This window comes from Chelonia mydas, chromosome 1 (assembly GCF_015237465.2).
Source record: "Chelonia mydas isolate rCheMyd1 chromosome 1, rCheMyd1.pri.v2, whole genome shotgun sequence".
NCBI lineage: Eukaryota > Metazoa > Chordata > Testudines > Cheloniidae > Chelonia > Chelonia mydas.
Genome location: NC_057849.1, coordinates 219,642,332 through 219,664,406, shown reverse-complemented (window position 1 = coordinate 219,664,406; position 22,075 = coordinate 219,642,332). Strand labels below are relative to the sequence as shown.

The 22,075-nt window shown below is 42.0% G+C and overlaps 1 long non-coding RNA gene across 10 annotated transcripts in view; it reads right to left on the bottom strand.

The window, feature by feature from the left end:
• Nucleotides 1-22,075, bottom strand: part of LOC114018782 — an 84,019-nt gene that overhangs the window by 25,303 nt on the left and 36,641 nt on the right. For all 10 annotated transcript variants that reach the window (XR_006286256.1, XR_006286262.1, XR_005227585.2 and 7 more), the window contains 2 exons: nucleotides 18,655-18,702; nucleotides 11,438-11,675 (listed from right to left, as the gene is read on the bottom strand). This is a non-coding gene — a long non-coding RNA (uncharacterized LOC114018782). The remainder of the gene's footprint in view (nucleotides 1-11,437; nucleotides 11,676-18,654; nucleotides 18,703-22,075) is intronic.

Below are 22,075 nucleotides of genomic sequence, written 5' to 3'. Positions count from 1 at the left end.
ATATGTTTTATAGTAAGAATTAAGGTATTAGAATAAATGAATAGGATAGTAGATACTAGTATTAGCCATTTTCTTTTTATGCCTTGTAAGTAACAGACAGGATTTTGTCTGTGTCTATGTTAATTAGATTAGAGGAATTTTGGAGGCCCAGGCCCCAGTGTGGGAAAGGACAGTTACAAGATTTAGTAAGGTCTAATTTATGATGCCTTTCTTGTTCAACATAAAGCACTGCTATTTGTTACCTTTTGAAGGTCTCTGCAAAGAACTGTTTGTGTGAATGAGGAATGTATGCATCAGGGAAAGATAAGGTGTGAAGGCCATTTTTGAAGCCAGATGGCCAAGGGAGGAGGAGTGAAGAAACTGAAGAGACTGAAGAGACTCAGTGCTGCCAAAGAACCATCAAGGCGCATCCGTGTTTGAGGAGGGGCAGATTGACAACCCTGAGGTGAAGGCTGGCACACTTAAAACACAAGACAATTGATTAAATCAAAACCAGACAGGTTGACCCTCTCTGAGGTGTTTTGGGCCATCAAAAGATAACACCAACTAAGGAGTAACTGGTCACAAACTGACACAGCAAAATCCATAGACTTCAACAGAGAAAAAAGGGCTATAATACAGGGTGCTTTGCCATGGCACTTTGGGTTCGTCTTGTCACACTCCAGGAGCATCGGATTACGACTGACAGAGCCTGGCTCCCCTCTACGACCAATCTGGCTGGCTACTAGATTGATCCAGACTCTGGACTGGTAACTATAAACATCAACTGGCGGGACTGTATGCATGGTGTGTGTGTGTGTGACTGAAAAGCATATGCTAATTGCTGTATTCTCAATAAATATGGTGTGTTGCCTTCTCCCCTATAAAAGATCTCATGTGCTTTGTATAGCATAACAATAGTTCATTGAAGTGTCCTTAACGATACACTGCTGGGGAATTCTTCACAACTGCACACGCGCAGAATTCATGTCTGGGCAGATTTTTTTTTCCCCACAGAAAATACATTCTTCCCAAGAAGTGCTGCAGTTCCTCCTTTTGCCCACTAGAAGCCGTGGTTGCACCAAAACAGCCAACAACATGAACGCAATAAACTTAAATAAGAAGCCCTTAAATGCGATGCATTTAACTAAAAAATCCTCCACTGAGATCATTTTTCACAAAATCCCTTAACTGAGTTGCACTTAGTGAAAGAGGGCCTTCTATAGCCCCAATTCAGCAAGCTGCTTAAGCGCAGACTTACTATAATCACATGCTTAAGCAGGTGCTTAACTATAAATGTGCTTAAGTACCATTGATTTCAATGAGACTTAAGTGTTTTGCTAAACTGGGGCCTAAATAAAGAGCAGTTAATGAAGTCCTGTTTAAGGGGGGCATCTTTAACTAAGGGTACATCTATGCTTTACTTCCAGGTGAGGCAGATGTACACAAGCTAGCTTTGACTGAGCTAGCATGCTAAAAATAGAAGTGTAGCCTCTGCAATGTGGGCTGGGAATTACAACTCCACTGTAGATATACTTCCCTGTGGCAAGTTAACTGAAATTTCTTTTTACTGACTGTTCTTCATACAGCTATGAAAAGCGGTGCTTGTTTCTGTCATCAGTGCTATTGCTCACACAAGGTGAAATCCTGACCCCACTTTGCCATTGACTTCAAAGGAATGGGGATTTCATTAACAATTTCTTTCTCTGAGAAGGTAATCTTCACTGGATTCTGAAAATGTAAGGCCTGATTCAAAGCTCATTAAAGTCAATGGGAGTCTTTCCAATGACTGCATTAGGTTTTCAATCAGACCCATAGAGAATGTTTGTTGACAATGTGACGAGGGTTACAGAATATTAATGTGGTATTTTCTTCACATTTAAGGTAAATATGCCAAATGTTCTGTATTTGCAATATGTTAGTGTCCAAGTATTTGAACCTTATTAACATGAGTGTGTGTAACTTTTTTTAAAAAAGCTTATTTTTAAATGTGTGTTCAGTTGTACGTGAAAATGATTTGTATAACTAAAATTGTTATTTGTGAGTGCATTTTAAACATCCCCCATCCCCTCATTTCAGCTATGGAAGTTTGCCTTATGGCTTACAATATGGCAATGTTCTGTGAATGTGTTGGGACATGTATGTGAAAAGATGCATTTTATGGCTCTGTTTTTGACCATGGTTACAGGTTGCATTTATCTGAGACACTGTACTGCTGTTAGCATTTCATACAATAAACTGTTACTATTTTTAATGGAAAATAAAAATTGTCTGATGTACTAATAATCAAGAGTGTGACAGGGGGCCCTGTTTCTGAAGGGAGGCCACCTCCATTGGTACACCCTATCACACTATTGCCTGGACTCCCTTTGGGATCAAATAATTGCAACAATGTGGTCTCGGGACCTCTGGGGGGGTGGAGCAAATATTGACCTGTGGCCCCCAAGTGGGGTAGGTAGAACAAGCAGTCTGTAACCTCCGAGCCTTCTGGCCGGAGCCAACAGTAACAATTAGGGTTTCTGACAAACAGGGGCAGAACAAACAAGCAGTCTAGGGCCCCTGAGCTGGACCTGCAACCTGGAACTGGGGTACCACTAAGCCCTCTGTCTCACCAGCCTGGGTGCCCTCTGTCACTGTGATGCTGTGACAAGCTGAGACCCTTCCCGGTCCTGCACACACACAAACATTTACAGGCAGGGACACACCCAGCTCAGTTACATGAATGCTTTTGCCAGCCACTCATGAACCAACAATAGAAAAGCTCCAGCCAATTCCCCACAGCTCCTTAGCCTAGGACCCCAGAGCTGTACAATCTTGTCCAGGTCAAAAGCCTGACCAGTGTAAGTTTATTACCCAGTCCGCCCCTCCCTCAATGTGGAGAGGAAAATGCACCAGCCCCTGTTCCTGAGCAGATTTCCCTTTGCACTTCAAAACACACTGTTTGAGGTAAAAAATACATTAACTAAATTAAATATAATTTAAATTTAATATATGAAATAAATTTAAGATGTATTAATTACAGAAGATAGATTTTAAGTGATTATAAGTAATAAGTGTACAGATCAAAGTAGATTACCTAAGAAATAAAACCAAAATCACAGTCTGACTACTATTAACTAGACAGGATTTGAATCAAGCAGTCTCTCACCCTGATGGTACAAACAGTTCACCAATCTTTCACACACAGGCTGGGATTCCTTCTTTCCCACCTGAGGCCACCTCCCTGGTTCAGTCTTTGTTCCTGAGGCATTTCCAGCTGTTGAGTTGTTGGGGGAGTGAGGCCCAGTGATGATGTCACTTCCCCCTTTTACAGATTCTTTCATGTGGAAGGAACTTCATTGTCCCTAGCAAAGTCCCCAGCACAGTTTGTGGAGAAGTACAGACACAAGATAGAGTCCATTATTACATGATCTAGTCACATGCTTTTGCATGCTTTAATGAGTCATAGCAACCATTATCCCTATACTGGCTGAAGCATCCACAGGAAAACCCATCAGGTGGGGATAAGCTTCTTTTGCAAAATGATTGTTTTTTTCTAATAGGCCATCATCTTTAATGCTTCATCCAAATGTGCTCGCTAAACTGGATGTAAACTACCTTCTGGGTGTTACCCAGGAGCAAACACATTTGAAATACAGGTACAGTCAATATTCATAACTTCAGATACAAAAATGATACATGCATACAAATAGGATAATCATATTCATCAAACCATAACTTTTACATTGACACCTTATGTGACATGTTTTGTACAAGATTTGTTGTGAATATGGGGGTGCCAGGATGTTGCTTTGGAGTACAGTGTCACAGGCAGGCAAACAGCAACTGGGGGTTCTGACCCTCTGCCTGCCTCCTTTTATCTGTCCCTTCCACCTGGAGCATGCTCAGCAGCGGTGAGGGGGCATGGCCTCCTGGGTTCTAGTGACTGGTCCATCCTCATTGGCCCTGTGCGGGGTTGGTACACCCTGTCACACACAGTTCCTATTTTTGAGATTGTTTAAAATGTTTTTAAACTGCATGAAAAAAACCAATATATTTGAGTCTGGTGGCACCTTAAAGACTAACAGATTTATTTGAGCATAAGCTTTCGTGGGTAAAAACCTCACTTCTTCAGATGCACTTCTCCATACAGCTGAAGAAGTGAGGTTTTTACCCATGAAAGCTTATGCTCAAATAAATCTGTTAGTCTTTAAGGTGCCACCGGACTCCTTGTTGTTTTTGTGGATACAGACTAACACGGCTACCCCCTGATACTTGACCATATATTTGAATTGATCAGTTCTTCTACTTGTAAGTGTTGCTATTTAGTAGGGAAGGAGAACTAATAACTGAGGACATCAAGAAAACCGAGGTGTTTAATGCCTATTTTGCTTCAGTCTTCATTAAAAAAATGTTCATGGAGACCAGATACTCAACACAATTAATATTAACAACAAAGGGGAAGGAAAGCACGCCAAAATGGGCGGGGGGGGGGGGGTTAAAGAATAGATAGATAAGTTAGATGTATTCAAGTCAGCAAGTCCTGAAGAAATTCATCCTCGGATACTATTTAGGTTTAACTATCAGGAAAAACTTCCTAACTATAAGGGTAGTTACCTCTGGAATAGGCTTCCAAGGGAGGTTGTGGAGTCTCCATCATTGAAAGTTTTTAAAACAGGTTAGGCAAATGTGCCATGGATGATCTAGGTTTACTTGGTCCTGCCTCAGCACAGGGAGCTGGACTTGATGATTTCTTGAGGAACCTCCAACCCTACATTTCTATAATACTTTCCTGAGAAACACTTTTATTTTTACTTGAAAGGCCATAAGGAAAGCAAATTGATAACCAGCTTTTCCATCTCTTTAGATAGCTTTATTTCCTCCGTAGGAGTTTGTGTATTATTTTAAAAAGACTCAAAGGATGAAACAAAAGAAAATGTTTTGAAACTCCTCATCACAAATTCTCTGTAAAGTGTCTGAAAATACAATAGCACTCTGTAAGTGCCTGCAGAATATAAGATAAGGTGTAAATATAAAATGGAACATTCTGGCTACAGAGCCTCGATCAAAAACGTGTATAATTAAACATAATGGAAGATTAGCTGGAACACACAAAGGTATGAGGAAGCAGGAACAGGTATATCACATGAGTATTTTGAAACAAACACTTAAGGAAAGTATTGTAATTTAAATATTTGTGTTTGATAATATGTAAGAACCAAAGAATTTAGTGTGAATTGTCATTTCAATCCCTCTTATATAATTATCACACAATTAGGTGCATTATACACCTAACACGTGAAGTATCTTGAAATTTTGCCACTGGGTACTGAATGAGATGGATTGTTGGTCTGTCCTAATATGGAAATTCTTATGATGTTAGCTGGATTATTTTGTGGATTTCCCTTATACTATATCATTTCTAGAAAGAACGAATTACTGCGTTTTGCAACAAGTAAACAGGCAACCTTAGAAAAGTGCACCTAACTGTTCTAAAGTGGGGAGGGTGATCCTGCGGACTACAATGTTCTGCTAATGGCACAGAATGGGAAATACATTGATCACGTTTTTTGGAGAACATGTACCTCCATTTCGATTCCTAACTCATCGCCCCGCTAGCTCCCAGGCCTCTTCTCCCTCCCTGGGCTCCTCATCCAATCTCAATCTTCCCCCTTACTTCCTCCAACCTGGTTGTGTGAACAGTTTGACAAGAGGGGTGTTAAAAGTTTGAAAAGGGGTGTAGAGGGACCCCCTTGGTGCTTCCAAGGCCCGTGTGGCTTTTAAATAAAATAATTTGTGTGAAAACTGTTCTCTTCTTAAGAAAAAAGACCTATTTTATGGTGAAAAACTGAAATGTTTGTAGTGGAATCTGATGGAAATAAAATACTGGCATTTAAAAGAAAGAAAAAACTGTAACATTGCTTTATAAAACATACATCTTAGAGCTATGTGCTTGAGAACAATGGCACTGATTCAAACCCACTGAACTGAATTGGGATTCTGATCTTAATGCCCCTCTATTGAAATAGTTCTTTTGCCTTGAAAGCTTATAGATGATGGGAAAGTTGTAACCAGGCACTCAGGCTGCCTTAACATTCTATGAGGGTTAAAGATATTATGCCTTATCCTGGCTAAAAATTACTCATTGACCAGGCCTTAAGTAAGCAGAGCAACACCCCAACCCAGGGAATTGAGCTTGGGTTAACGTTCAATTAAAATTTTAGGAGGTTGTACAATACGGTAGACCAATCTCTCTGACAATTCAAAAATAATTTCTTCTCCACCAAGGGAAGCCAGGGACTGACCTGTACTTCTCTAAGGAACAGCCCATTCATGCTGTAATACTGAATGGAGAGCTTGCGGAAAGGGCAAACCCTACTACAGATAAACCTGAAGCACGTTCTTCAATGTGAGCTTAAAGAAAAGGAGTCCTTGTGGCACCTTAGAGACTAACCAATTTATTTGAGGATAAGCTTTCGTGAGGTACAGCTCACTTCATCAGATGCATAAAAGTGGAAAATGCAGTGAGGATATTTTTATACACACAGACCATGAAAAAATGGGTGTTTATCACTTCAAAAGGTTTTCTCTCCCCCCACCCCACTCTCCTGCTGGTAATAGCTGATAAGCTTATCAGTCCCCCCCACCCCACTCTCCTGCTGGTAATAGCTGATAAGCTTATGAGCTGATAAGCTTATCAGCTATTACCAGCAGGAGAGTGGGGTGGGGGGGGGACTGATAAGCTTATCAGCTATAAGCTTATCAGCTATTACCAGCAGGAGAGTGGGGGGGGGGACTGATAAGCTTATCAGCTATTACCAGCAGGAGAGTGGGGTGGGGGGAGAGAAAACCTTTTGAAGTGATAAACACCCATTTTTTCATGGTCTGTGTGTATAAAAATATCCTCACTGCATTTTCCACTTTTATGCATCTGATGAAGTGAGCTGTAGCTCACGAAAGCTTATGCTCAAATAAATTGGTTAGTCTCTAAGGTGCCACAAGTACTCCTTTTCTTTTTGCGAATACAGACTAACACGGCTGCTACTCTGAAATGTGAGCTTAGTCTCTCTACACCCCCGTTAGCCTGAGGGAGGTATCTGGGAGTTAACAGACATGCCAGATCCCTTCATCTGCTAGGAATTGGGTGAAACAAGCACAAAGAACTGCAGTCCATTATCAGTAATTATGCAGGGACAATCCCACCTACACAACTGCTCCTCCAGCACATCACAGATGGCTTGTGGTGTTACTATCAACTCAAGTGTTTTTCAGAGCAGACCAGGAGGTAACTCCTCGGGACCTCTGGGCTCAGTTTGGTTTCTCCAGGTCTGTGAGAGTTCAGACAGCAAAAGAGATGGAAAATTTTCCTGTGAAAATTCTGTATCCTTGATGCAGAACTCATTAGTCATTATTTCTTTCCAGAAATGATATATCACAATCGCCCTTTCTTGTTTGGCTTGAATATAGGTCCAAATCAATATTTCAGCTGCTGCCAGATTACCACTATCGGGTTCATATCTAGAGATGCTATGAAATGAAATAAAATTAACCAATAACTAAAATAATTCAGTGTGTGTATTTTCTGACTAGCATCAGAAAGTTCTGAAATGGTTACAAATATAAACTTAGAGGTGGCTAGTAGATTGATAGTACAACAGATTTTACACCAGATTTTATAGTGTAAGAAAAGTCCACAAAGCATTCCAGCTAACAACATTAGAATTGCCGCATTAGGACAGACTGACTGTGCATCTCATTCAGTACTCAGTGCCAATTTCAGATACTTCAAATGAACGTACATAATACATCTAATTGTACAATAATTATTATACAAGAGGGCTTTGAAATGATATTTCACGCGGCATTCTTTGATTCTTTAATAATATTTATCTAGAACACTTTCCTTAAGTGTTTGCTTTAAAATATTCTTGTATGATACACCTGTTCCTTTTTCCTCATGCTTTTGTGTGTTCCAGATAATCATGTCCACGTGTTTTTCATCATGGTGATGCAGCCAGATGGTTAAATTTTAGATTTACAGCTTACTTTACAAAAAAAATATTCTGCAGGCACTTACAGATCACTATTGTATTTACATCCACTCTACAGAGAATTTATGATAAGTTTCAAAATATTTTCCCTATATTTTATTCTTAGTGAAGTCCTCTTAAAATAGTACACTAAAACTTCTATAGAACAAATAACCAGCTTTATCAATTTGCTTTCTTTATACATTGTAAAGTAAAAATAAAAAAGTTTCTCAGAAAAAAAATCATCAAATCCTTAGAAATTTAGGCCTCAAGAAGTCAACAAGTCCAGCCTCCAGCACTGAGACAGGACCAAGTAAATCTAGACCATCCCTTGTTACCTGGGGTTTTGCTGAACCCAAAGCTCTTGATAACTTTACTCTCTGCGAGGCGGTGGCAGGCAATAAATCACTGAGGACATGGAATGTCTGGACGATAGATAGTTGATTCAAGTGAGCAAACGAAAGTGCTTTCAATCAAAGCTTCCACTTTATTTAGTCTCCAGCACTTACACACATCCACAACAGGTTAGTGGAGCACCTCAAATTAACCTCACATTAATATTTACCCGAGGCCTTGAGGAGGTCTCGAGTAGATACCTGAAGACTTCCCGTGGACAGCCTTCCAGCTGTAGGGGAACTTGCGAGATGTTCAAGAAATGTTCAAGGTGTCCCAGTATTCAGGTGTCCAGCGAGCTCAGATCTTTTCCTTTTTTTATACCCAATGTTAGTATTACGTGGCTTATTCATCAAAAAATCCTGCTGAGCAGAAGTTAAGAATGGTGTTTTCTGGCCTGTCAGGCAGGGAACTTTCCATCTGTTAACCAGACGTATTTCACATAACAACAGTTAACTATTGCCAGTCTTCCCATCTTGCACAACTGGATGCTTCAGCAAAAAGCTCAAGACAGGAGGGCACAGGGTCACATTTACTCCTCATGGTCACTCACTTCCCCATCCCCTCCTGGTCTGTTAGTTGCGCTAAGGGTTTAGAAATGGCCTCTGTTTAGCAGCTTTCAGCAATAAGCATAACAATTGGTATTCTAGGCACGGGCAGTGGTCTACGCATGTTACTGGGCTCTGGGCTACCAAAATATTTCCCCCTCCTATACCCTGACAAGGTGTTTGTCCAATGTTCTATTAAAAAACTCTCATGATGTGGATTCCACAACATCCCTTGGAAGCCTATTCTAGTGCTTAACTATCCCTAGAGTTAAAAAGTTTTATCTATTATCTAAAATAAATCTCCCTTGCTGCAGAAAAAGCCCATTCCCACTTGTCCTACCTTCAGTGGACACAGAAAACAATTAATCCCCATCCTCTTTGTAACAGGCCTCAAGTTAAGACTATCAGGCCCCTCCTTAGTCTTCTTTTTTTCAAAACTAAACGTGGCCTGTTAGCTCTTCCTCATCGGTCAGGTCTTCTAAACCTTTTATCATTTTTGTTGCTCTCCTCTGGACTCTTTCTAATTTATCCACATCTTTCCTAAAGTGCGATGTCCAGAATTGGACACAGTACTCCAGGTGAGGCCTCACCAGTTCCACATAGACTGGGACAACTACTTCTCATGTCTTATCTATGACACTCTTGTTAATACACCCCAAATTAGCCTTTTTCTCAACTGCACTACATTGTTGACTTCTGTTCAATTTGTGATCCACAGTAAACCACAGGACCTTTTCAGAAGCTATTCCCCATTCTGTGGCTGTGAATTTGATTTTTTCCTTCCTAAGTATAGTACCTGAGTTTGATAGTTCTTAGTTAATGTCTGCAGCCTGGGCAAGTGCTGGCACCTGGCCTGTCAGCGTCACAATCACGACCTCAGGCTGGTGGGAATAAACATTTCTGAGTCGTATGCATTGATTTTTACCTTTTTCATAAAAAATAATCACGTGCTCTTTGCCACGAAGGGCAGGCTATGTCTGGTGATGAAGCAAGGCAGTTGCTGGCATGTGGCATTTCTAAAACACTAAGCACAACACAACATCTATACATGCTGTCAGAGTTCTGGACAACTGCACCTCCCTTCCCTCTCTGTGGTCCAGCAAGGGCACTCACTGTCAGATTTCCATCTCCCAGCTGTCACCTCTCTTGGCTGCAGACCCACATCTCTCCCTGCCCCCAACTGGGGTATTTCCAGGGTTCACAGCTCCCTGCCCACACTGTTATCCCCAGCAAAACACAGACTGCCTAAGCAGGCTTGCTTTGCCTTTAACGTCAGAGATGATAAACAGTGCAAGTGTCTATAGTTACCACACTGCTCATTCTAAACCAGCACATTTATTCTTAAGTAAGGATTACAGAGAAAAAAAACAGTTACTAATCGTTCATCTTTGCCTCCATTTTGACATGTAAGTAGTTCTGGTAGAAGGCTTTTCCCTAGGATTTAGTCATGGAGCCTCCAGGCTGTTAAGAGAAGGGCCCGCAGTTTTGCATGGAGCGGCCAACCATGATCTTGGGAGATTGAGTCCGGGTGCTATGGGAGCAAAACTGGGGCTGCCACTGACAGATCCAATAGAGTGGAGAACCAGTGCTGGCAAGGCCACACTGGAGCTATTAATATAACTCAGGCCCGGTCCTGTTTGATCTTTAGCAGCAGTCTAAAAGCAGAAAATTACAGCCTGCTTAATACATTTAAAAAGATTTTCAGTCCAAAAGCCATCTCACCTCTTCGCTTCTGAATTCAGTAACTAGAACTACAGAAAATCAAGTTTGCATAAAACAGCCCAGGAGAACACTCCAGCCAATTGAGGCACCTACCCAGTGGGCTGGACACTACCCTAATGAGTGAAAGGAAGGTGCATAAAAAATAACTGTTCTTCACGTGAAGAAGGTTTGCTCTCATAACCAATGACCAGAGCCAGGCTATCACAAAGCAGAATAGATTCAGGCTGATAATCATCGACAAGCTGACTTCCAGCTTCTCCTGAATAGGAAGAGGCTTTTAAAAGCTATCAAGGGGCTACCCTGTTGTCCAGAGTACACGCTCCAGAAGGCAAGGAAAGAATCTTTTGAAGACACCCTGGTCGCTTCTACATATCCACTTCTGGCAAGTCTGAACATGGTGAGCATTGCAAAAAGTCATTGATAAAGTTCAGATAAGTTCCTAATTCCACAGTTACAGCTGAGCTTCTAAGGAAAAGCACTTGCCTGACGAGTAAGAGATATTGCTAGTACTGAACGGGCATTTGGAAACTATTCCTCATGTAACAACTTGATTTCTAGGAGGAATGTGAGATTAAATCTCCTTGCACCCACACATTAGCTTGAAGCTAGTACCTGGGAGTACAGACATACTGGATTCCTTCATCTTCCAGGAATTGGGTGAAAAGGGTAGGTATCTGCTGTTGCCTGTCCTGACAACCAGCCAAGAAATAACCACAAACAAAGGTTGAACTAGAGCAGCACTGAGGGTTGATTTATTGCTTCCCTTATTTACACAATTATACTCACACACACAACTCTTTCATGCTGGCAGGCTTCAGGCATGGATGTTGGTTTTGATTTTGCAAGTGGCTGAAGCTGGCCAGGCAACAGCTGCCCAGGAGATTGGCCGCGAGGTGATGAGAGTCCCCAAAGTCCCTTCGGATCCGTGGGAGGGCTCTACTGCTTCTGGTCCGGTCCTGAGTTTAGCGTGCTGTTACATTTCCTTGTTGGTACCTGTCATGGCCGCCCGTCTCGAGATTTATACCTTTACAAAGATAATACCATGGTTCCATAAAAGGAGTTATTTGTCTCTTTGTTTTGCCATTGGCTGTCACTCACACTATCTCACTCATTCCTTACATTAATTGATTATACATTCATAAGCATGAATACAATTGGTAATATAGAGTAATGCAGCTTTTAGCAAGCATCTAACATCATTGAGGAGCTTCCACTGCTTGTGGCTTTGTAACAGCATAACAGGAAATTGTGCAGACTGCACTTGAAAGAGCAAATGGAGGGGACGCATCCGGCTACATTCCCTCCCTCCCCCCCTTGATCAATGGATCACAATAAGGATTGTCGGACAGTGGTCCCCCAAAACAGCTGGTGGAGCTTGGTGACTTGCTGAACCAACAGCCAGGTATAACAACATAAGTATAAAAACACAATGAAAAGTATACCAAGAATAATCAATAAGATGACAATGAGGTGCATAAAGAAAATAACAAACCAGTAATCACTTTGTCTGTTTACCACCCAGCACACTTAAAACTCACTTAAAATCTCTACCAGTGTCTCAAAGCAATGAGCTGTGCACAGATCCTTTTCAACTATGCCACTGTGACAGGTTCAGTCACAGAGATCCCTTTGGGACTGCCACCTGATGTTCTGAAATTACCTCTGAGCCTGTTTTCCCTGCTAGCTTGGGACTCCAGAACCCTGTCTTATTGAGCCAGACACGCTAGCCTGCTGCAACACAGACCCAGGGTCCGATCCATGCCCCCAAAGCTGCAGACTTAACTTGAAAACAGTTCAGCAGGTTATCTGCCTCCAGCACCCAGACACCCAGCTCCCAATGGGATCCAGACCCCAAATAAATCCATTTTACTCTGTATAAAGCTTATACATGGTTCTGATGCTCTGTACCTCGGGGGAACACCCTACATCCCCATGTTCATCTTTATAAAATGATTGTGTGGTATCCAATGAAAAGTTTGTCATGTTGGGTGTCTTTGGAAGGCTCACAATGCACTGAACATGGTTGTTATAGTGATGTTACAGTAATTGTTACAGTAATGTTATAGTAAGGTTATAGGTTATAATTTCATGTATATAGTTATGAGGCTGAAAATGTATCCTCATGGCTTAAAGCAAGCCCATGTAAAAACTCTCCAAGAACATAGAGGCAGTTCACACCTCATCAGGGCATGGATGGGAGAAACCCAGTCCAGCCTCACAGGAACAAAGGACGCTGGCTTAGGCAGCAACAAAAGAATCTGTTAGACCCTTGAGGGAGTCACCCCCCTTCTCTTGGTCAGTTTGGGACTGCGATGAGGTAATGCTCACCTGACTCTGAAGGGGGGGGAAACCAAGAGGAAAGAAAAGACGTGATAAATGGGAGAGACATTTTGCCATGCTCTCTCTCTTCCACCTACATCTACAGACACCACCACCACCACCACCACCAAGCAAATGAAGCTCTGATCAAAGGGAGAGCCTGACTGAAATGTAACCAGCCAGCCTGTGGTGAGAAACATCTAAGCGTGTAAGGACATTGAAAGTGTTAAGATCAGCTTAGAATGCATTTTGCTTTTATTTCATTCAACCAAATCTGACTTGTTATGCTTTGACTTATAATCACTTAAAATCTAACTTTATAGTTAATAAATTTGTTTATTCTACCTGAAGCAGTGTGTTTGGTTTGAAGTGTATCAGAGGCTCCCCTTGGGATAACAAGCCTGGTACATATCAATTTCTTTGTTACACTGATGAACTCATATAAGCTTGCAGCATCCAGCGAGCATAACTGGACACTGCAAGATGGAGGTTCCTAGGGTTGTGTTTGGGACCGGAGATATTGGCTAGTGTCATTCGCTTGCAAGTAGCTGGGAGCAGCTTACATGCCAGAGGCTGTGCGTGAACAGCCCAGGAGTGGCGGTTCTCACAGCACAGCAGGGTAAGGCTGGCTCCCAGAGTCAAGGATTGGAGAGGCATAGCAGATCACTGGTCCAGATAACAACAGAGGGGAATGTCACAACAGGGTAAACTCATAAATTGTCTGCCCTCTATAACATTGATAGAGAGATATGCACAGCTGCTTGCTCCCCCAGCTATTAATCACTTATTCTGGGTATACTGATAAACAAAAGTGATTTTATTAAGTATAAAAGGTAAGATTCAAGTGGTTTCAAGTAATAACAGAAGAACAAAGTAAGTCACCAAGCAAAATGAAGTTAAAACATGAATTTGTTTGGTCATCGTGGACTGGGCCACTAGTCGGGCCTGTTGGGCCACGTTGGAACTCTTGTTTAAGAGCTTGGTCCAAATGGACCAGTTCTGGGAGGGGGGAATGGGTAGGCCGGGTGTGGGAGCCAAAACATCGATGGTTTGGGGTGGGGATGGCACCCATGTACTAGGAGCTCCTCGTGGGAGTGGTCCCTGAAGAGGGACTGAAAGGGAGGGTGGGTGGGAAGGGCAGAAATAAATTGGAGGGTATAACCCACTTCCACAGTGCTTAATACACAGCACTCTTAGGAATCCAGGACGAAGCAGTAAGTGGGAAAGGTGGTTTGCAAATATGGGGAAAATGGAATCTGGCATCCTGGAAACGAGCATGTTGTCCTTGAGCATCCCATCAAAATTCCTGCCTAGAACTCCCTGGGTTGCTAGATGGAGCAGGCACTGATGCAGAGGCAGAAGGAGGAGGAGGTCTATGTCTATAGTTCCAGTTCTTCTTTCTCTGCAGGTCCTGCAGTGGAGCAGGGGCAGAGTAACAGTGGGTTTGCTGTGGATAGAAAAGCTTTCTGGATGGGCCTGGAGTGTACAAGCCCAAAGACCTTAGAGCTGCCCTAACGTCCTTCAAGCCACGGAGCTTAGAGTAAGTTTTCTCCAAAAACAGCAAAGAACATTTAAAGGGCATGTCCTGTAAAGTCTGTTAGACCTCTTGTGGAAACCCTGAGGATTGCAGCCAAGAGATCCTGTGCCTGGCCACTGCAGAAGCCATGGACCTAGCCACCGAGTGTGCTGCATCCAGCACAGCCCGCAGATATATATGTGTATGAGACTGGATGGGATCACAAGCCAAAGTAGTTTAACTGTGTTGACTATAATTTTCATTATCAAAATAGGGTCAATAACAATCCAAATGTACATAGATTCATACTTGATCAACCACAGGGGTTGAGTTCTAGGCACAAGTTTGGATTGATGTTTGTCTATTCCAAAGCAGTTCATCCAGTCTCAGCTTCCAACAGACAAGGGATCACTGAAAGATAATTATAACTCCTCTTTATAGAAAATTGTTCAGAAATTACAGAACCAGAATTAATCATTTGCAATGGAGATTGACTTCTCCTTTCACATTATCCCATGATCCATTTTTCTTACAAGCCCAATAAAGTTATAAATATCTTCTATATAGTTTCAGTTTCAATTAGCTATGTTATAAATCAACATTTCTCTGCCAGTGTCTAACTTACATGGCATCTTCTTCAGGTGAGTCTTGGGGACACAGCCAACACTGTGAGCAGAGCCTTACAAATACTGTGTCATAAGCTGCAGCTGTTCTGTCCTGAAAAAATAAAACTAGTGGTATGTGCCAGATGCTCAGGTTTCTTGCTTAATATTATGTAGAATATGGATCCTTTTATCTTTAGTGCTCCAAGTGATCTATAGTGAAAGGAAGTAAAAAAGATGCGGGCAAATTGGGAGAGTTCAGAGGAGAGCAACAAACCTGATATGAAGTTGAGAAAACTTGACCTATAAGGAAAGGTTAAGAATTAGCCATGTTTAATCTAGAGAAGAGAAGGCTGCAGGAGGATACAATAACAGTCTTCAAATATGTAAAAGGTTCTTATAAAGAAGAGGGTGATCAATTGTTCTCCAACTCCAACAAAGGTAATAAATCAATGTAGCTACATTTAGGTCAATGGAGCTATGCCGATTTACTTCAGCCGAGGATCTAGCCCTAAATGATTTGCTGATAAAGCAGAGATCATCAAGGATCAAAATCATGAAGAATGAAATTCACCCCTGTGCAAAGGGTCACCACAAGGCATATGTTACACTTAAGTCCCATATAAGCCCCCAAAACAGGGCTTCAGTGGAATTTGGAATTTAAATGGTGCATAGGTCTTGTTCTGCCCCCTGCACAGGAGTGTATTACACCCTAAAAGATACATAGATAGACCTAAACATAACAAATACATACATTTTAAATCCAACTATTTGGAAACCACTTCCTTTCTTAATGCCTTTCCAGTGACCTGTGGGTGGGTCCCGCAAGCACTGCAGGGGCTGCAGAATTGGGACTCATGCCCCTAGAGTTTCATCCAAGATACCAGCTGTGGGAGACAGCTCATAACCATTTGTTTCCACCACTCTCTCTTGAGCACTAGTGTTTGTAGGATCCGGCTCTTAGGGCCAGATTTTTAAAAGGTATCTAGGGCCAGATCCTCAAAGTTATTTAGGTTCCTAATACCTACTGATTTCAATTGGTGTTAGGTGCCTAAATATCTCTGCTGATCTAGGCTGTAGGCACCTAAAGATGCAGACAGGCAGTTGGTGAGACTTTCAAAAGCACCAACTCCCACTGATATCAACTCTTTCAACAGTTACAAGACAGAATAGAGTGTATAGTCAAAGACATTTATTTATTAAAGCCATGTGCATTGAAAGAGTTTATAAGTAAGGCTACGAGTCCATGATTTTATGTGACCTCTGCAACTTCAGCCCCAGGTGGCCGGGCTCCAGCTGTCAGCACTGGACAGCTGGGGTCAGGCTTCCGTGATATATCGTTTATTGCCTGTGTCCTGTCTGTGTTTTACTAGAAATACCCATGCCAAAAATCTTAGCCTTATTTATAAGTACCTCAGGTGGGTCTGAGCTAAGATTGCTACTGGGATGTGTAAGGCAAGTTTTGAGATGTACCTATTATCACAATATCTGAACTGTAAGGGTCACCGAGAAGTTATATAAATTACCTTCAGTCACCGCTGCATTTCTTAAAGGGCAGGCTCCTCTCCCGCCTTGGAGTTCCTCACAGCCAACGAAAAAAGCATCCAAAACCGTATATTACCTCTCAGAGTTTTATTTACTACCTTCACCAAAGCACCATCACAATCCTGTGCAGCAGGTCTATTGACAGCTTGTCCTAACCCTCAGGCCCTTCCGGGGGGTGGGGATGGCAGCACTAGAGAGATCTCACCACCCTGAGACCTTCCTTCCTCTGAGCTCTACTAGCTTTTCCCCTTTGCATGTCTTTCCTGCTCTTTTACCTATCTATCCTTCCCAGCTGGTGGGATAATTAGTTCTTGAGCTCACCAACCCCCAGTCTGCTTAGGCAATTAAGAGAGACACCTGGGACACTGAGTACCTTTCCCAGATCCAAGGAAGAGCTCTGTGTGTCTCAAAAGCTTGTCTCTCTCATCACCAGAAGTTGGTCTAATGAAAAGCCCACCTTGTCTCTCTAATATCCTTGGACTGACACAACTACAGCAACACTGCATATAGGCAATTAAGTACAATCCGCCTCCATGAGGCCTTTCCTAGGAGAGTTAATTAATGCTTAACTGATCAGAATGCTGGGTCAGCTAGTGACTTTCAGCACTCGGTCAACATTTCATTGAATGTTTTATGGAAATATGCTAATGAGCGTAAATATAATGTAACTGGAATATGCTTTATACAAAAGGTCTCTTGTAAGGTATCATTACAAAACTTATAATCTACGGAGTGTGGTCATCCTATTTGTATGAACGTATCATTCTTGTATCTGAAACTAGGAATATGAAATATAACTCTGAAGTCCTATTGTAATTATGCAAAGTGTGGGCCATTAATGGTGGTTTGAAATCTTGATGGCTCCCAATAACTAGGACAATTGGTTGTAAATGGCTGTTTACTTGTAAGCCTTCCTGTATACCTGTGTGCCAGCGAGTGGGAAATGAAGTCTCACAGGACATGTGAACATGTTACATGATACTGGAATCCATCTTAAACCTGGTGCTTTTCCATTTAGAAGGAGGGGTGGGAACCCAGAGTGAGACAAAGGATTCCCACCTTGTGCCAAAAATATAAAAGCGGGTGGAACAGAACAAAGGGGGCTGTCAGTCATGAGAAGTCCCCTAGTTACCACCTGAGCTGGAACTGACAAGGATTGTATCAGGGGAAAGGATTGGGCCCAGACTAGGAAGAAGTCTAGTCTGTGAAAGAAGCTTATTGGAACATCTCTAAGGGTGATATTTACCTGTATTCAGTTTCTTAATGTATTAGACTTAGACTTGCATGTTTTGTTTTATTTTGCTTGGTAACTTACTTTGTTCCATCTGTTATTACTTGGAACCACTTCAGTCCTACTTTTTATACTTAATAAAATCACTTTTGTTTATTAATTAACCCAGAGTAAGTGATTAATACCTGGGGGAGCAAACAGCTGTGCATCTCTCTCTCAGTGTTATAGAGGGCAGACAATTTATGAGTTTACCCTGTATAAGCTTTATACAGAGTAAAATGGATTTATTTGGGGTTTGGATCCCATTGGGAACTGGGTGTCTGGGTGCTGGAGATAGGTGACCTGCTGAGCAGTTTTTGGTTAAAGTCTGAAGCTTTGGGGGTGTGCACCAGACCTGGGTCTGTGTTTGCAGCTGGCTAGTGTGTCTGGCTCAACAAAGCAGGGTTCTGGAGTCCCAAGCTGGCAGGAAAAACGGGCTCAGAGGCAATTCAGCACATCAGGTGACAGTCCCAAGGCGGTCTCTGTGACCGAACCCATCACAATGATGTTAGAAGAGACATTTCCTATGTGCTTTATTATTCATAATAACATTACAGTCATCCCTGGAGGCCCCAGCCTAGACTTTGGCCCCATTGTGTTACAAATACATGGTAAGACATGGTCCCTGCCCTGAGGATTTTACAGTCTAACTAAACAAAACAGACAAACAACATTTTTATTATCATCATCAGCTCCATTTTAGATAAGATGGACTGATGAAGATGAAATCACAGGGTAAGGGAGGACCCACCTGGCCCACATGTTCCTCTTCTTCCCTGGGGGAGGTAGGCACTGGCATCTAAATATGGATGGAAGGATTCAAGTCTTAAAGTATTGAAAGGAATGCGTAATCTCTTTTTTCTATACTTGTTTCTGTGTTCAGTCACAGTTACGATGCATACTGTTTCTATCTAAATGTCAACATTTATTGAAATGAGACCCTCTGAGAAATCCAGAAAAGGGCCATTATTAAAAAAGGAGGTAAAAAAGAAACATTACAACAGTCAGGAGAGCGCGCTGTTATGAATAGAGAAAAGACTGTTTCAGTAAAAAAAGACTCTGAGAAGAGGCACTCTAGATCCATCCACTGAGGAAACCAGCTGTGCAGCACGGGTGTTTTTCATGGAAATTTGAACCCTGGGTCCTGTGAAGCCAACCAGCTCTGCAACAGACTGAACTTCGGCAGGGAAACCTACTTTATTCAACAGGAAATGTAACTATTTAGTGTAGGCTCTAGTTCACATTTTATTGTTTTGTTTTATATTATAACCATTTGTTTCCACCACTCTCTCGGTTTTAGTTGAATCTCTCTTCTTTCTTAATGACGCTTTCTCTTATTTTATTACATTTTCGTGTGGTTTGCAGGAGCTGTGATTTAAAGTAAAACTAATAAATTAGGGTACACTGATCCTTTGGGGCAGAGGATCTGAGATCTTGGTGAATGTCAAGGATATCACAGGGGAATGCTTCCAAGGGACTCAGAGACTAGATGCACCTACTGTTAACCTGCAAGGCAAACAAAGCTGGCATAGCCCCAGAGAGAGTGCATGAGTGGCTGAAAGGCTGGTGGTGTTAGGAAGCTGACATCCAATTAGCACAAACAAGACTCTTTCACGCTGGAGGTAGGAGGTTACAAGGTGATGAACAGTGCTGGGTACCCCAAGAATCATCACAGCGCTACAAGTGGGTTCCACAATCTGGTTCTGGGTTCCACAATCTGGTCCTAACTTCAGAAGAGTTACACAACTCACAGATTTAGCCTGCGGATTTCTGCACTGACTTAATACAAATAATAAAAACACGTAATGCATATAATCCACCCTTCTCAAGAAATCCAGCTTCCAGAGAATCTCAGGTCAATCTGCATTCATGGCCTGTCACCTAGGCTCAGAATCACACACTCCTTCCTTATTGCATATGTGATGCTGCCACCATGCCAGGTCTCAAGGAAATACTCACAAATCCAGAGCTGGAACCAGTCTGGAGCACCTCTGTGTCAGTATTATTAAAATAGGTATAAAAATGTGTTTAGGACTTAGACTTTATGGAATCCTTGTAATTTGCTGCATGCATTAATCTCACTTATAATATCTATATTCCACGTTATAAGGTAATACTTAAGTGTTTTCTCTGTTAGGAGTGCAGTGCTTCAAGGTTATCAGACGGTTCAGGGGATACCGTAACGGGGGAACGGTGTTAGGGCACTGCAAAGCTCTTCTGTCCAGCCATCCTGTTGCTAGGTGCTTGTACTCATCCATGCTGGCAGGTCTACCTGATTGGTTCCAACACAGAATATATGATGGCTTGGGACTTCTTTCCACGGTGGAGGGGGCAGGGTGGAAGAGTTCCAGCAGGAAGCAAACCTAGGACTAGCCAAGCTTGGGGTAGAGTTTAGAGTGGGGTTTATATTTAGTTGGAATTGTTTAAGGTAACAGTAAAGGTGAACCTTGGGAATGGTTATGTTTGGACTCACATACAGTATAGTGTGATTATACACCGCTTGGAGAAGTGTGGGCACTCAACCCACTTACACAGTTCTGCATCCAAACCTTATCATGCAGGACGCTGGACACTTGGCAACAGCTGCTTGCATAATATGACAGATGCCTCTGTGCACACAGACCCACGTACCCCACACTTGAATGAAAATTACAAATGTAGTGAATGATTAAACATTAGGAAGAGACACTTAGATTCTGCAATAACCGGCACAGTAGAAACAGAGAGATAAAATAGATACTCTGTGAGATGCTGAGTGCCTCCTGGCAAGGTTGAGCTCTCTCAGCTCTGATTAAAGTTCAGTGGGAGTTGAGGGTGGTCATTATCTTGAAGGAGCTGCTCAGCACCTCACTGAGTTGTTGCTACGTGTGTATGGGAAACTGAAGGACCTTGCAATTTATTATGTACCTTTGACTACCTCATGTACCTCTGTTCACTAATTAATCTCCCTGGGAGTAATTCTAATGTCAAAACCACAAGTAAATTCAATCAGCTTTCATTTAATAATATTTAACTTTTATATAATCCTTGTTTATCCTTAAAACCTCAAAGAGCAGTAAAAAATTGGGTAAGTATTATCATCCTCATTTTACACTTGGAGAAACAAAGATACACAAGTGTTAAAATGGCTTTTCCAATATCTCACAGCAATCAGCTATCTGGTAGTGCTGGAAACAAAATCCTAAAGTACCAAATCCCAGTCTTCTACTCTCACCAAGAGAAAACACTCCCTCTGAGGGTTAAGAATAGAACACAGGGCTCCTGACTCCTCCTACTCTAACCACTCCAACACACTTCCACCCCAGAGTTAGGCGTAAAGTCAAGAAGTTCTGACTCCCAGTCCTTTGAGCTAACCAGTAGACCACATCTATTACACAACCAGCTAGAGAAATGTTTCCTTCTTTCCCTCCAAATTACAGCAACCTGAGGTGCAGGCTGGCAACAGTGACAGTTCTCGAGCATGGTGTCCCCTCTGTGCTTGTTGCTAGGGACAATGAACTGAAATTGAATAAAGCAAAATGCCAAATCCTGAAAAAAGATACTTGTGTATACGAGGGAAATTCTATCTGAAAATGGTGTCCTGTCAGATCCTGCAGAGAATCTTAGGCCAGGTCTACACTCCTGACTTTGGGTGGCATAAATATGTCAATCAGGGGTGAAGAAGTGTGATGCCAGAGTGATATAGCTGTTCTGGTAAAAAAAATCCCTCGTGCAGACTTATATTGGCCAAACTGCACTTTTACTGGTATAGCTTATTTTCCTATACTTTGCCAATGTAGCTGCATCCACACTAGAAGCCCTTTGCTGGTGTAGTAGACCAATATTCCTATATTGGTAAAGTGCTTCTAGTGTAGACATAGCCTAGGTATGGTGACTTTCTTTGGAAAAATCATAGATAATCTGAATGATGAAATAAAATATACAAGAAGATTGCTGCTTCGGGGAGTAGAAATGGATTGAGGAACCTGAAGCAAAGTTCTGGTTAACTAGTTAATCAGTTTCTTCTCTAGAAATAGATGGGCCAGTCACCTAATGCTCTATTGGGAGATTGCAATAGTGGGACTTTGTTCATGTTTTGTTTTAAATAGTCTATTGATTTTTCGGTAAAATCAGATGAAGGCATCCACATGCCGAAATGCAGATGTGGGCAGAATAAATGTAACTTTGCCTGT